This window comes from Symphalangus syndactylus, chromosome X (assembly GCF_028878055.3).
Source record: "Symphalangus syndactylus isolate Jambi chromosome X, NHGRI_mSymSyn1-v2.1_pri, whole genome shotgun sequence".
In the NCBI taxonomy this organism is placed as follows: Eukaryota; Metazoa; Chordata; class Mammalia; order Primates; family Hylobatidae; genus Symphalangus; species Symphalangus syndactylus.
The window spans coordinates 64,015,380-64,029,690 of record NC_072447.2 but is presented as its reverse complement, the minus strand read 5'-3'; positions in this window follow the sequence as shown (position 1 = coordinate 64,029,690).

The following is a 14,311-nucleotide window of genomic DNA, read 5'->3' as shown; positions in this document are numbered from 1 at the left end:
AAAATGGCACACCAGGAGATTATATCCCACATCCGGCTTGGAGGGTCCTACGCCCATGGAGTCTCGCTGATTGCCAGCACAGCAGTCTGAGATCAAACTGCAAGGCAGCAGCGAGGCTGGGAGAGGGGCACCCACCATTGCCTAGGCTTGCTTAGGTAAACAAAGCAGCCGGGAAGCTCGAACTGGGTGGAGCCCACCACAGCTCAAAGAGGCCTGCCTGCCTCTGTAGGCTCCACCTCTGGGAGCAGGGCACAGACAAACAAAAAGACAGCAGTAACCTGTGCAGACTTAAATGTCCCTGTCTGACAGCTTTGAAGAGAGTAGTGGTTCTCCCAGCATGCAGCTGGAGATCTGAGAACGGGCAGACTGCCTCCTCAAGTGGGTCCCTGACCCCTGACCCCGAGCAGCCTAACTGGGAGGCACCCCCAAGTAGGGGCAGACTGACACCTCACATGGCTGGGTACTCCTCTGAGACAAAACTTCCAGAGGAACGATCAGGCAGCAGCATTCGCGGTTCACGAAAATCTGCTGTTCTGCAGCCTCCGCTGCTGATACCCAGGCAAACAGGGTCTGGAGTGGACCTCTAGCAAACTCCAACAGACCTGCAGCTGAGGGTCCTGTCTGCTAGAGAGAAAACTAACAAACAGAAAGGACATCCACACCAAAAACCCATCTGTACATCACCATCATCAAAGACCAAAAGTAGATAAAACCCCAAAGATGGGGAAAAAACAGAGCAGAAAAACTGGAAATTCTAAAAAGCAGAGTGCCTCTCCTCCTCCAAAGGAGCGCAGTTCCTCTCCAGCAATGGAACAAAGCTGGACGGAGAATGACTTTGACAAGTTGAGAGAAGAAGGCTTTGGATGATCAAACTACTCTGAGCTACAGGAGGAAATTCAAACGAAAGGCAAAGAAGTTAAAAACTTTGAAAAAATTTTAGATGAATGTATAACTAGAATAACCAATACAGAGAAGTGCTTAAAGGAGCTGATGGAGCTGAAAGCCAAGGCTCGAGAACTACGTGAAGAATGCAGAAGCCTCAGTAGCCGATGCGATCAACTGGAAGAAAGGGTATCAGTGATGGAAGATGAAATGAATGTAATGAAGTGAGAATAGAAGTTTAGAGAAAAAAGAATGAAGAGGAACAAACAAAGCCTCCAAGAAATATGGGACTATGTGAAAAGACCAAACTTATGTTTGATTGGTGTACCTGAAAGTGAAGGGGAGAATGGAACCAAGTTGGAAAACACTCTGCAGGATATAATCCAAGATAACTTACCCAATCTAGCAAGGCAGGCCAACATTCAAATTCAGGGAGTACAGAGAACGCCACAAAGATACTCCTCGAGAAGAGCAACTCCAAGACACATAATTGTCAGATTCACCAAAGTTGAAATTAAGGAAAAAATGTTAAGGGCAGCCAGAGAGAAAGGTCAGGTTACCCACAAAGGGAAGCCCATCAGACTAACAGCTGATCTCTTGGCAGAAACTCTACGAGCCAGAAGAGAGTGGGGGCCAATATTCAACATTCTTAAAGAAAAGAATTTTCAACCCAGAATTTCATATCCAGCCAAACTAAGCTTCATAAGTGAAGGAGAAATAAAATACTTTACAGACAAGCAAATGTTGAAAGATTTTGTCACGACCAGGCCTGCCCTAAAAGAGCTCCGGAAGGAAGCACGAAACTTGGAAAGGAACAACCAGTACCAGCCACTGCAAAAACATGCCAAATTGTAAAGACCATCAAGGCTAGGAAGAAACTGCATCAACTAACGAGCAAAATAACCAGCTAACATCACAATGACAGGATCAAATTCACACATAAGAATATTAACCTTAAATGTAAATGGGCTAAATGCTCCAATTAAAATACACAGACTGGCAAATTGGATAAAGAGTCAAGACCCATCAGTGTGCTGTATTCAGGAAACCCATCTCACGTGCAGAGACACACATAGGCTCAAAATAAAAGGATGGAGGAAGATCTACCAAGCAAATGGAAAACAAAAAAAGGCAGGGGTTGCAATCCTAGTCTCTGATAAAACAGACTTTAAACCAACAAAGATCAAAAGAGACAAAGAAGGCCATTACATAACGGTAAAGGGATCAATTCAACAAGAAGAGCTAACTATCCTAAATATATATGCACCCAATACAGGAGCGCCCATATTCATAAAGCAAGTCCTGAGTGACCTATGAAGAGACTTAGACTCGCACACAATAATAATGGGAGACTTTAACACCCCACTGTCAACATTAGACAGATCAACGAGACAGAAAGTTAACAAGGATACCCAGGAATTGAACTCAGCTCTGGACCAAGCAGACCTAATAGACGTCTACAGAACTCTCCACCCCGAATCAACAGAATATACATTTTTTTCAGCACCACACCACACCTATTCCAAAATTGACCACATAGTTGGAAGTAAAGCATTCCTCGGCAAATGTAAAAGAACAGAAATTATAACAAACTGTCTCTCAGACCACAGTGCAATCAAACTAGAACTCAGGATTAAGAAACTCACTGAAAACTGCTCAGCTACATGGAAACTGAACAACTTGCTCCTGAATGACTACTGGGTACATAATGAAATGAAGGCAGACATAAAGATGTTCTTTGAAACCAATGAGAACAAAGACACAACATACCAGAATCTCTGGGACACATTCAAAGCAGTGTGTAGAGGGAAATTTATAGCACTAAATGCCCACAGGAGAAAGCAGCAAAGATCTAAAATTGACACCCTAACATCACAATTAAAAGAACTACAAAGGCAAGAGGAAACACATTCAAAAGCTAGCAGAAGGCAAGAAATAACTAAAATCAGAGCAGAACTGAAGGAAATAGAGACACAAAAATCCCTCCAAAAATTTAATGAATCCACGAGCTGGTTTTTTGAAAAGATCAACAAAATTGATAGACCACTAGCAAGACTAATAAAGAAGAAAAGAGAGAAGAATCAAATAGACGCAATAAAAAATGATAAAGGGGATATCACCACCGATCCCACAGAAATACAAACTACCATCAGAGAATACTACAAACACCTCTACACGAATAAACTAGAAAATCTAGAAGAAATGGATGAATTCCTCGACACATACACCCTCCCAAGACTAAACCAGGAAGAAGTTGAATCTCTGAATAGACCAATAACAGGCTCTGAAATTGTGGCAATAATCAATAGCTTACCAACCAAAAAGAGTCCAGGACCAAATGGATTCACAGCCGAATTCTATCAGAGGTACGAGGAGGAACTGGTACCATTCCTTCTGAAACTATTCCAATCAATAGAAAAAGAGGGAATCCTCCCTAACTCATTTTATGAGGCCAGCATCATCCTGATACCAAAGCCGGGCAGAGACACAACCAAAAAAGAGAATTTTAGACCAATATCCTTGATGAACATTGATGCAAAAATCCTCAATTAAATACTGGCAAACCGAATCTAGCAGCACATCAAAAAGCTTATCCACCATGATCAAGTGGGCTTCATCCCTGGGATGCAAGGCTGGTTCAACATACGCAAATCAATAAATGTAATCCAGCATATAAACAGAACCAAAGACAAAAACCACATGATTATCTCAATAGATGCAGAAAAGGCCTTTGACAAAATTCAACACGCTTCATGCTAAAAACTCTCAATAAATTAGGTGTTGATTGGATGTATCTCAAAATAATAAGAGCTATCTATGACAAACCCACAGCCAATATCATACTGAATGGGCAAAAACTGGAAGCATTCCCTTTGAAAACTGGCACAAGACAGGGATGCCCTCTCTCACCACTCCTATTTAACATAGTGTTGGAAGTTCTGGCCAGGGCAATCAGGCAGGAGAAGTAAATAAAGGGCATTCAGTTAGGAAAAGAGGAAGTCAAATTGTCCCTGTTTGCAGATGACATGATTATATATCTAGAAAACCCCATTGTCTCAGCCCAAAATCTCCTTAAGCTGATAAGCAACTTCAGCAGTCTCAGGATACAAAATCAATGTACAAAATCACAAGCATTCTTATACACCAATAACAGACAAACAGAGAGCCAAATCAGGAGTGAACTCCCATTCACAATTGCTTCAAAGAGAATAAAATACCCAGGAATCCAACTTACAAGGGATGTGAAGGACCTCTTCAAGGAGAACTACAAACCACTGCTCAATGAAATAAAAGAGGATACAAACAAATGGAAGAACATTCCATGCTCATGGGTTGGAAGAATCAATATCGTGAAAATGGCCATACTGCCCAAGGTAATTTATAGATTCAATGCCATCCCCATCAAGCTACCAATGACTTTCTTCACAGAATTGGAAAAAACTACTTTAAAGTTCATATGGAACCAAAAAAGAGCCCGCATCGCCAAGTCAATCCTAAGCCAAAAGAACAAAGCTGGAGGCATCAGGCTACCTGGCTTCAAACTGCACTACAAGGCTACAGTAACCAAAACAGCATGGTACTGGTACCAAAACAGAGATATAAACCAATGGAACAGAACAGAGCCCTCAGAAATAAAGCTGCATATCTACAACTATGTGATCTTTGACAAACCTGATGAAAACAAGCAATGGGGAAAGGATTCCCTATTTAATAAATGGTGCTGGGAAAACTGGCTAGCCATATGTAGAAAGCTGTAACTGGATCCCTTCCTCACACCTTATACAAAAATTAATTCAAGATGGATTAAAGACTTACATGTTAGACCCAAAACCATAAAAACCCTAGAAGAAAACCTAGGCAATACCATTCAGGACATAGGCATGGGCAAGGTCTTCATATCTAAAACACCAAAAGCAATGGCAACAAAAGCCAAAATTGACAAATGGGATCTAATTAAACTAAAGAGCTTCTGCACAGCAAAAGAAACTACCTTCAGAGTGAACAGGCAACGTACAAAATGGGAGAAAATTTTCGCAACCTACTCATCTGACAAAGGGCTAATATCCAGAATCTACAATGAACTCCAACAAATTTACAAGAGAAAAACAACCCCATCAAAAAGTGGGCAAAGGATATGAACAGACACTTCTCAAAAGACGACATTTATGTAGCCAAAAAACACATGAAAAAATGCTCATCATCACTGGCCATCAGAGAAATGCAAATCAAAACCACAATGAGATACCATCTCACACCAGTTAGAATGGCAATCATTAAAAAGTCAGGAAACAACAGGTGCTGGAGAGGATGTGGAGAAATAGGAACACTTTTACACTGTTGGTGGGACTGGAAACTAGTTCAACCATTGTGGAAGTCAGTGTGGCGATTCCTCAGGCATCTAGAACTAGAAATACCATTTGACCCAGCCATCCCATTACTGGGTATATACCCAAAGGACTATAAATCATGCTGCTATAAAGACACATGCACACGTATGTTTATTGCAGTACTATTCACAATAGCAAAGACTTGGAACCAACCCAAATGTCCAACAACGATAGACTGGATTAAGAAAATGTGGCACATATACATCATGGAATACTATGCAGCCATAAAAAATGATGAGTTCATGTCCTTTGTAGGGACATGGATGAAACTGGAAACCATCATTCTCAGTAAACTATCGCAAGGACAAAAAACCAAACACTGCATGTTCTCACTCATAGGTGGGAATTGAACAATGAGAACACATGGACACAGGAAGGGGAACATCACACTCCGGGGACTGTTGTGGGGTGGGGGGAGGGGGGAGGGACAGCATTAGGAGATATACCTAATGCTAAATGACGAGTTAATGGGTGCAGCACACCAACATGGCACATGTATACATATGTAAGAAACCTGCACATTGTGCACATGCACCGTAAAACTTAAAGTATAATAATAAAATTTAAAAAAAGCCACTAACAATCCAAGAAGTTATTAGGCAGATTCCCAGGCCCACCCCAAACCCAGTGATAGCAGTCTGAATTTTAACTAGATTTCCAGGAGATTCATGAACATATTAGAGCATGGGAAGTACTGACTTGTTGAAAACATATTCAGTACATGGTAACAATTATTATAGTCCTGATCTACTCAATTCATTTTTTCTTTATCCCAGGTATATTCTTGTTCTTCTCGTGTTGCTCACAACCACCTGCCTGGATGAATTTAGGAAAGTTACAGGATACAAGGTTAAAACACAAGATCAAATGAACAATCCTAAAATGTTATTAAGAAAACAGTTCTGGCCAGGCATGGTGGCTGACACCTGAAATCCCAGCACTTTCGGAGGCCGAATCAGGTGGATCACGAGGTCAGGAGATCGAGACCATCCTGGCTAACACGGTGAAACCCTATCTGTACTAAAAATACAAAAAATTAGCCAGGCGTGGTGGCACGCACCTGTAGTCCCAGCTACTCGGGCGGCTGAGACAGGAGAATTGCTTGAACCTGGGAGGCAGAGATTGCAGTGACCTGAGACTGCACCACTGCACTCCAGCCTGGCAACAGAGTGAGACTGTCTCAAAAAGAAAGAAAGAAAGAAAACAGTTCCATTTACAGTAGCATCAAAAAGAAAAAAAGTACTTAGGAATAATTTAACAAAAGAAGTGCAAAACTTTTACACTGAAAACTATGAAACATTGTTGAAAGAGATTAGAGAAGATCAAAATAAATGGAAAGACACTCCATGTTCATGGATTGGAAGACTTAGTATTGTTAAGATGAAATGTGCCCCAAATCTATCTACAGGTTCAATCCAATGCTTATCAGAATTCCAGTGGCTTCCTTGCATAAGTTGACAAGCTGATTCTAAAATTCATATTGAATTACAAGGGACCCAGAACAGTCAAAACAATCTTTAAAAAGAACAGCTGGAGGGCTCATACATCCCAACTTCAAAACTTACTGCAAAACTACAGTAATCAAGACAGTGTGGTACAGACACAAGGGTAGATGTATAAATAAATGGAATTAAATTGAGGGTCCAGAAATAAATCCTCATGTATATGGCTAGTTAATTTCAACAAGGGTCCCAAGAGAAATTGAGGAGAGAATAGTTTTTTAACAAATGGTGCTGAGATAACTGGGTATCTACATGGGAAAAAATGAAGTTTTCCTTAAATCACATGCAAGAATCAACTCAAAATGGATCATAGAATGTAGGAGTCAAAATTATAAAATTCTTAGAAGAAAACATTGTAGTAAGTCTTCCTAATGTTAAGACAATTTGCACAAGTGATACAAGAAATAGAAATAAATTGGAGTAAATCAAAATTAAAAACTTTTGTGCTAAAAATATACCATATCAAAAGAGTGAAAAGACAAGCAACATAATGGGAGAAAATATTTGCATATCAGATATTTCAAAATATAAAAAGGACTCTTACAACTCAATGATAAAAATAACCAATTAAAAATGGGCTAACAGATTGTAATAGACATTTCTTCAAAGAAAATATGTGTTTTAGTATGCTTGGGTTGCTATAACATACTACCATAGACTGATTGGCTTAAATAACAAACATTTATTTCTCACAGTCCTGGAGACTGGGAAATCTGAGATCAAGATGCCAGCAGATTCAATGCCTTGTGAGGGCCCACTTTATGGTTTGCAGATGGCTACCTTGTGGCTGTGTCCTCAGCAAAGACAGAAAAGGATCTGGTCTTGGCCAGGCGTGGTGGCTCACGCCTGTAATCCCAGCACTTTGGGAGGCCGAGGCAGGTGGATCACGAGGTCAGGAGATCGCGACCATTCTGGCTAACACGGTGAAACCCCATCTCTACTAAAAAAAAAAATACAAAAAAAATGGCTGGGCGTGGTGGCGGGTGCCTGTAGTCCCAGCTACTCGGGAGGCTGAGGCAGGAGAATGGCATGAACCCAGGAGGCGGAGCTTGCAGTGAGTGGAGATCGAGCCACTGCACTCCAGCCTGGGTGACTGAGCGAGACTCTGTCTCAAAAAAAAAAAAAAAAAGAAAGGGATCTGGTCTCTTCTCCTTCTTATAAGGGCATTATAATTTCATTATGAGTGCCTACTCTTGTGACTTCATCTAAACCAATTTACCTCTCAAAGGCCCCACCTCCATATACCATCACATTGGGGATTAGGGCTTCAGCATATGAGTTTGGAGAGGACACAAACTTTCAGCTTATAGCAATATGCAACTGGCTAGCAAGCACAGGGAAAGATGCTCAAGCACTACTATTCAATTAGGGAAATGCAAATCAAGACCACAATGAGATACCACTTCATACCCACTAGAATAGCTATATCAAAAAGCCAAACAATAACAAGTGTTGGTGAGGAAATAAAGAAATTGGAACACTCATACATTGCTGATGGGGATGTAAATTGATGCAACCTCATTGAAAAACAGCTTGGCAGTTTCTCCAAATGTTAAACATAGAATTTCCACATGACTTAGCAATTCCATTCCTAGGTATATACCCAAGAGAATTGGAAACAGGTGTTCAAACAAAAGTATGAACATGAATGTTTAAAGTGGCATTACTCATAATAGCCAAAAAGTGGAAATGACCCAAATGTCCATCCACTGAGGAATGGATAAACAAACTCTGATATATGCATACAGTAGGGTATTATTTAGCCATAAAAATGGATAAAATACTGATACATGTAACATTGATGAACCTTGAAAATATGCTAAGTGAAAGGAGCCAATCACAAACGACCATGTATTGTATGATTTAATTTATATGAAATGTCCCAAACAGGCAAATTTATAAAGGTAGAAAGCAGATTAGTGGTTGTCAAGGCTAGGGGCTCAGGGGCAATAGGCATGGGGTTTCTTTTGGGGATGATGAAAATATTATAAAATTAGATTGTCATCATGGTTATCCAACTCTGTGAATGTACTGGAAACCATTGAAGTATACATTTTAATGGGTGTGCTAAATGGTATATGAATTATTTCTCAATAAGGGTGTTTTTTTTAAAAAGCTATTGATTATTTCCATCAGTCTCATTCCTCTTGACAAAAATCTGAGTTGATGGTGAGCATGTACTTCATTCCTGACTCCAAAGGGTACAATATTTACACCATTTGAATTTGGGAGTGACTTTACTATTACAACCTTCCCCTTGAAGACCCGGAAGACCTAGCAACATAAGGAGAAAGAGTAGTCTCAGCCTTGTACTAAGACTTCAGCGAAAATAAGAGAGATGGGAGGGACTACTCTTGAGAAGGAGGGGCAATCTTTCTAGGCAAATATTGTGGTAGAATGGATAAGAGCTTTGGCTCATTGGGCAAATAAACCAAGTTTTAAATCCTGATTCTACCAACTTACTATGTCACCTTAATAAGTTACTTGACTCCTCTCAACCTTAATACCTTCTTCTACAGAAGGGGGCTAATAAAAGCCCCAACTCAAAGTGTTACTATGATGATTAAATGAGATAATTCACATGAAGCACTTAAAATAATGTCTACCATGTAGTAAGTATTTGATAAATGTTAGCTGCTAGATTTATTTTTACTGAGGTGAGATTGAAGTAGAACAATATAAGGAAAAGTAAAGTATCTTCAGCTTTGGAGTCAGACAGCTCTGCTAATGTGACCTTGGAAGTCACTTTATTTATTGAGCCTTAGCAAATAATGAGGATAGTAATCCTTCTCTTATGGAGGCAGTTCCAAGCCTGGGCACTGGAACCCACACCACATAGATTTTCATACTGGCTCCACCGCTTACACATTGTGTAACCTTGAGCATGTTTAACTTCCCTGTACCTGGATATCCTCTTTTGTCAAATGGTGGAAACAAAAATACATCCTTGTGTTGTGAGAAATTATTGAGTTAATCCATGCAAAGTACTTAGGACAATAAGTACCCAATGAATGTTAACTTTTATTATAAAGCTAAAGTAGGAATCAAATGAGGTCTCTGGTAGAGCTGTTCATATGGTAGGTTCTCCGTAGATGATGGTTCCTTTCCTTACCTACCCTGCTGTGTGCACCAGGTCAAGATATTTTTGGACCTGCAAATAAAATATTTCAGCCTTAGGAGTTCCCCACTGTAAGTAAAATTTTCTGGCAAGCTCAATACTACCATGTGATGAGAACAATGTAGTCTGTTAGCTGCCTGCAAGATGACTGTCTATACTCCCAAGAAAACATCCCATTCAGAGCAATAGAGAAAGAACTGTTTTGCATGTGGACCACTTAAGGTCCAATTGGAGGCTGGTTTGGGGAAAACATCCACTCCTCCTCAAATCTATCTTTAGACTTAAAGTCAACTTAAATGTTATTGAGTTTCCCACCCTGGGTTAAGCACTTTCACGTATCTTTGCTTACACTATTTTTCTATCTAAACATACATTTTTAAAGCAGAAATCCTCATTTAATCTTTAAAACAGGTCTGTGATTTTTAAACACTATTTAATCAAAATTCAGAATTGTGGTAGCATTTTTGCTGTTTGCAAGTTAAACAAAATAGATTGTAAGTGTGCAATGCCATTCATTCATTCAACTAATATGCCAATAATTTGTTTTGTGCTCCAGGGATTCAGAAGTGGACAAGATAGACAAAGTCCCCACTCTCTTGGGGCTTTTATCCTAATGAAAGAGATAGATAAGTATAAATATACAATTACATAATACTTTATATACAGAAATACACACACAATCACTTTTTACCCTGGTATGGCAATGCGAAACATTCTTCCTTGAGTTCTTCAGCTATGTGCAATAGGCTAAACTCATGAATCTCTTTGCTACTGCAGTAACTAAAATATTTTTTGCATTAATTTTCACCAGAGAATAATGTTTCAGTGAACATAAGAGTGCAGATATCTCTTCGAGATACTGATTTCATTTCCTTTGGGTATTTACCCAGAAGAAGAATCTCTGCATCATATGGTCATCGTATTCTTAATATTTTGAGGAATATACACTATTTTCCAAAATGGGGTACTAGTTTACATTCCCACCAACAGTGTACCAGGGTTTCCTTTTCTCCATACCCTCATCAACATTTGTTCTCCCTTGTCTTTTTGATAAAAGCCTGCTACTTATGACAAAATGGATGAACCCGGAGGGTATTATGCTAAGTGAAATAAACCAGACACAGAAAGAAAAATACTGCATAATCTCATATGTGGAAGCTAAAAAAGTCAAACACACAGGGGGATGGAGGTGGAAGAAATGAGGATGTTGGTCAAAGCATACAAAGTTGCAGTTACATAAGATGTATAAATCTAGAGCTCTCATGTACAGCATAAGTTCTATAGTTAATAATGCTGTATGGTATACTGGAAATTTTCTAAGAGTAGATTTCAGGTGCTCTTACTGCAAAAGAGGGTAATTATGTGAGGAAATGCATATTTAATTTGCATAACTGTAGCAATCATTTCACTATGTATATGGATGTCAAAACATTTGTACACCTTAAATATATACAACAAAAGATTTTCACCAAAGATATTTTCTCCATAGGATTTGTGATGAGATTTTTAAAAAGTTGTCTAGCAAAAGGATGACAATCACTGAAGAGGTAGGATTTGAAAGTAGTTTAGACAGAAAGGTTGAATTCCACTCTTGACAGAGAAAATCAATTCATGTCACATGGAAATCTTGCCCATTCTGTGCAACATTCAAACATGGCCAAAGACTAAGGGGTTCTGGCAAAAGCTCCTCTCCTCCTGAGCGGTGTAAACATTAACAGACCACATTCTGTTTGTAAACTGCTTAAGTTTCTTCAATATGACCGTTCATTCTGGAGTTGCTTACTGCCATTAACAGAGTAAAATAACATGGCTTTGAATTCCCACTTTCCTCCCAGCTACTTATTTTCTATCTGAAAAGGATAATTAATGGAACTCACCTCCCTGGGTGTTGAGTTGATTCTATTTTTTGCAAAGGAAAAAATCTGGGAAAAGGCCATGAGTAAAAAATCTTTCCAGCTTGAAAATGCATTAGATTAAATGTGAATAAGTCAAAGTGCTGAAAAAATAACAATTTGTTCCCTGATTTCTCCTCAGTTTTAAATTTGATAAAGATGAAAAAGCAGACCAAACTCAGCAGATGCAATAAAGGATAACTTATAATTGAGAGAAAACTCTTATTTGGGCTAAACTTAAACAGCTACTGTTTAGAAGTCTCATAAATGACTATATATTTAAGCACCTTTTACAAATATGGAACCTTTAGTTTTCTTTTAGAAAAGTGGGCAGTGGTAAGAGTGAGGAGAGGCAGATAGAAAAGAGTAATGAGATTGTGGATAAATTAGATAATACTATGCATTTAGAACATAATTTTGGACACTTTCTCACAGGCTGGTAGATATTTTGTTCTATCACATAAGCCTGCCATAAAACTCAGACCGTTACTAAAACCTTTTATAAAAAAAAATCCAGTTTTGACAAAAGATAACCCAAACCAAGTCTGTTATTGAAGCAATCTCTGAGTGAGAAAAACCAGGTGTCTTTGGGAGCTTGCTGGAATGGCACTCAAAACTCTTAGACCTGGACGCAGCTCTGCCCTTCTCACTCTGTGACTTCGTGCTCTTTTATCAGTTCTGTGAAGAGGATATTTTGGTGGCTGTTAAACTGAAGAACAAACACCCTGCCCAGCTGCATAACACCATGCTCCAAACTTCGCCTCCAAATTGCACACTGGCCCAGCTCCCTCTAATTGGCCTGGCTGCCCAGAGGATGAAGTCCTGATTCTTGCATATAAGGCCCTTCATGTTCTGTCTCCTGTGTGCTTCTCCAGCTATGACCCCTAACGCCTTCTCACACTCATCCTTGGCTCTAGCTGGTTCTGCAAACATGTCATGCAGTCTCATCCCTCTACGCACTCAAAAAGCCTGGTCCCTCTGCCTGAAAATCCACCACCCCACTCCCTGAGTTCCCTATTTAGCCAATTCCAGCGTGTCCTTTGGTGTCAACTCAGATTTCACATCCTTCAGAAATATCCTGTTGATATACTAATAACAGTGTGTGGTATTCGGATATGATCATTGTTTATACTTTCTGTCTCTCCCTTTAGGCCGTGGGCTTCTTGAGGGCAGAAACTAATTTATACCACTAACGCTTAGCCCAGTGCCCCAAGCTCATAGTAAACACGTCAGAAATACAGGGTAGTAACAATTCACGAAGACTTTGCTGTGGGCTTCATATTTCTGATGATATCTTACACTGGCTTATCCTCCTCAATACAATCATTAAATGTTGGACTTTCTTAAAACTCGGTCCTAGGCCCCTCTTCTCTTCTTGCTGTATGCTCTTGCCCAACCCTCTCTCTTTCTTAATCATACATACCCATGGTTAGTTAATCTCCCATATAAAGCTGGCTCCCAAATTTATATCTCCAGTTCATATTTTTTCATAGCTCCAAAACTTTATATCTGGTTGGCTCAATGACAACCCAAAACCCAAATATTAATGTATCCAAAATTAAACATTTGGTTTTCCCCTCCCGAACCTGGTTCCCTCTAATGTTCTTTATATCTCAGTAATTAATACTCCTCTCCAACCAACTAGGAAAGCTAGAAGTCTTAGAGTAATCCTAGACATCCTCCTCTTTCTCACCCCTTCCATATAGAATTGATCACCAAGTCCTATCAATTCTGTCTCCTAAATATGTCTCAAATCTATTCACTTATTTTTCCACAACTATTATCCTCTGAACTACATCATTAGCCTAACTATTCTTCTTATGCCATTTCTTGCTTTCTGTAGACTGTTGTTCATGCTGTAGCCAGGGCGATCTTGCCAAAACCCAAATATGATTATATCACCCCTTCTCCTGTTTAGGTCATTTTAATAGGTTTCAAAGCCCTTTCCATTGCCTATGAGGCTCTGCATGCCCATCTATGCCTAATGATGTACCAACATCAGCTTCAACCTCATTATCTGGGCAAACCTGCTTTTCAGATTCATTTATAGCTTTGGCTTTGGTATTTAAAGACTGAATAGCCAAATATCTTCTTCAGCATTGAATTACTTAGCTTTTGCTGCAGCAGCCAATGACCCTCAGTTTTCAGCGGTTTGCAACAACAAACATTTTCTTTTCATCTCACATGAAGGCTAATGGCTAGCTACAACTTTGCTGACCTTGGCTGGATTCATGTAGCATCATGAATCTTCTGATTCAGGGACTGAAGATGAAACAACTGCAACTTTCTTCGGCACATGTTTCTCCTTTTGGAAGTCAAAAGCTCAAGAGAGACAGAGCCAAACCATGAAAGGATATTTAAATGGCTGCTCTGATGTAGGGTATATCATGACCATTGTATTAGTTTTCTATTACAACATTACCACAAACTCAGTAGCTTAAAACAACACATATTTATTACCTCACAGTTTCTGTGGGTCAGAAGTCTGGGCATGACTTAACTGTGTCCTCTACTTAACAGTTTCACAAA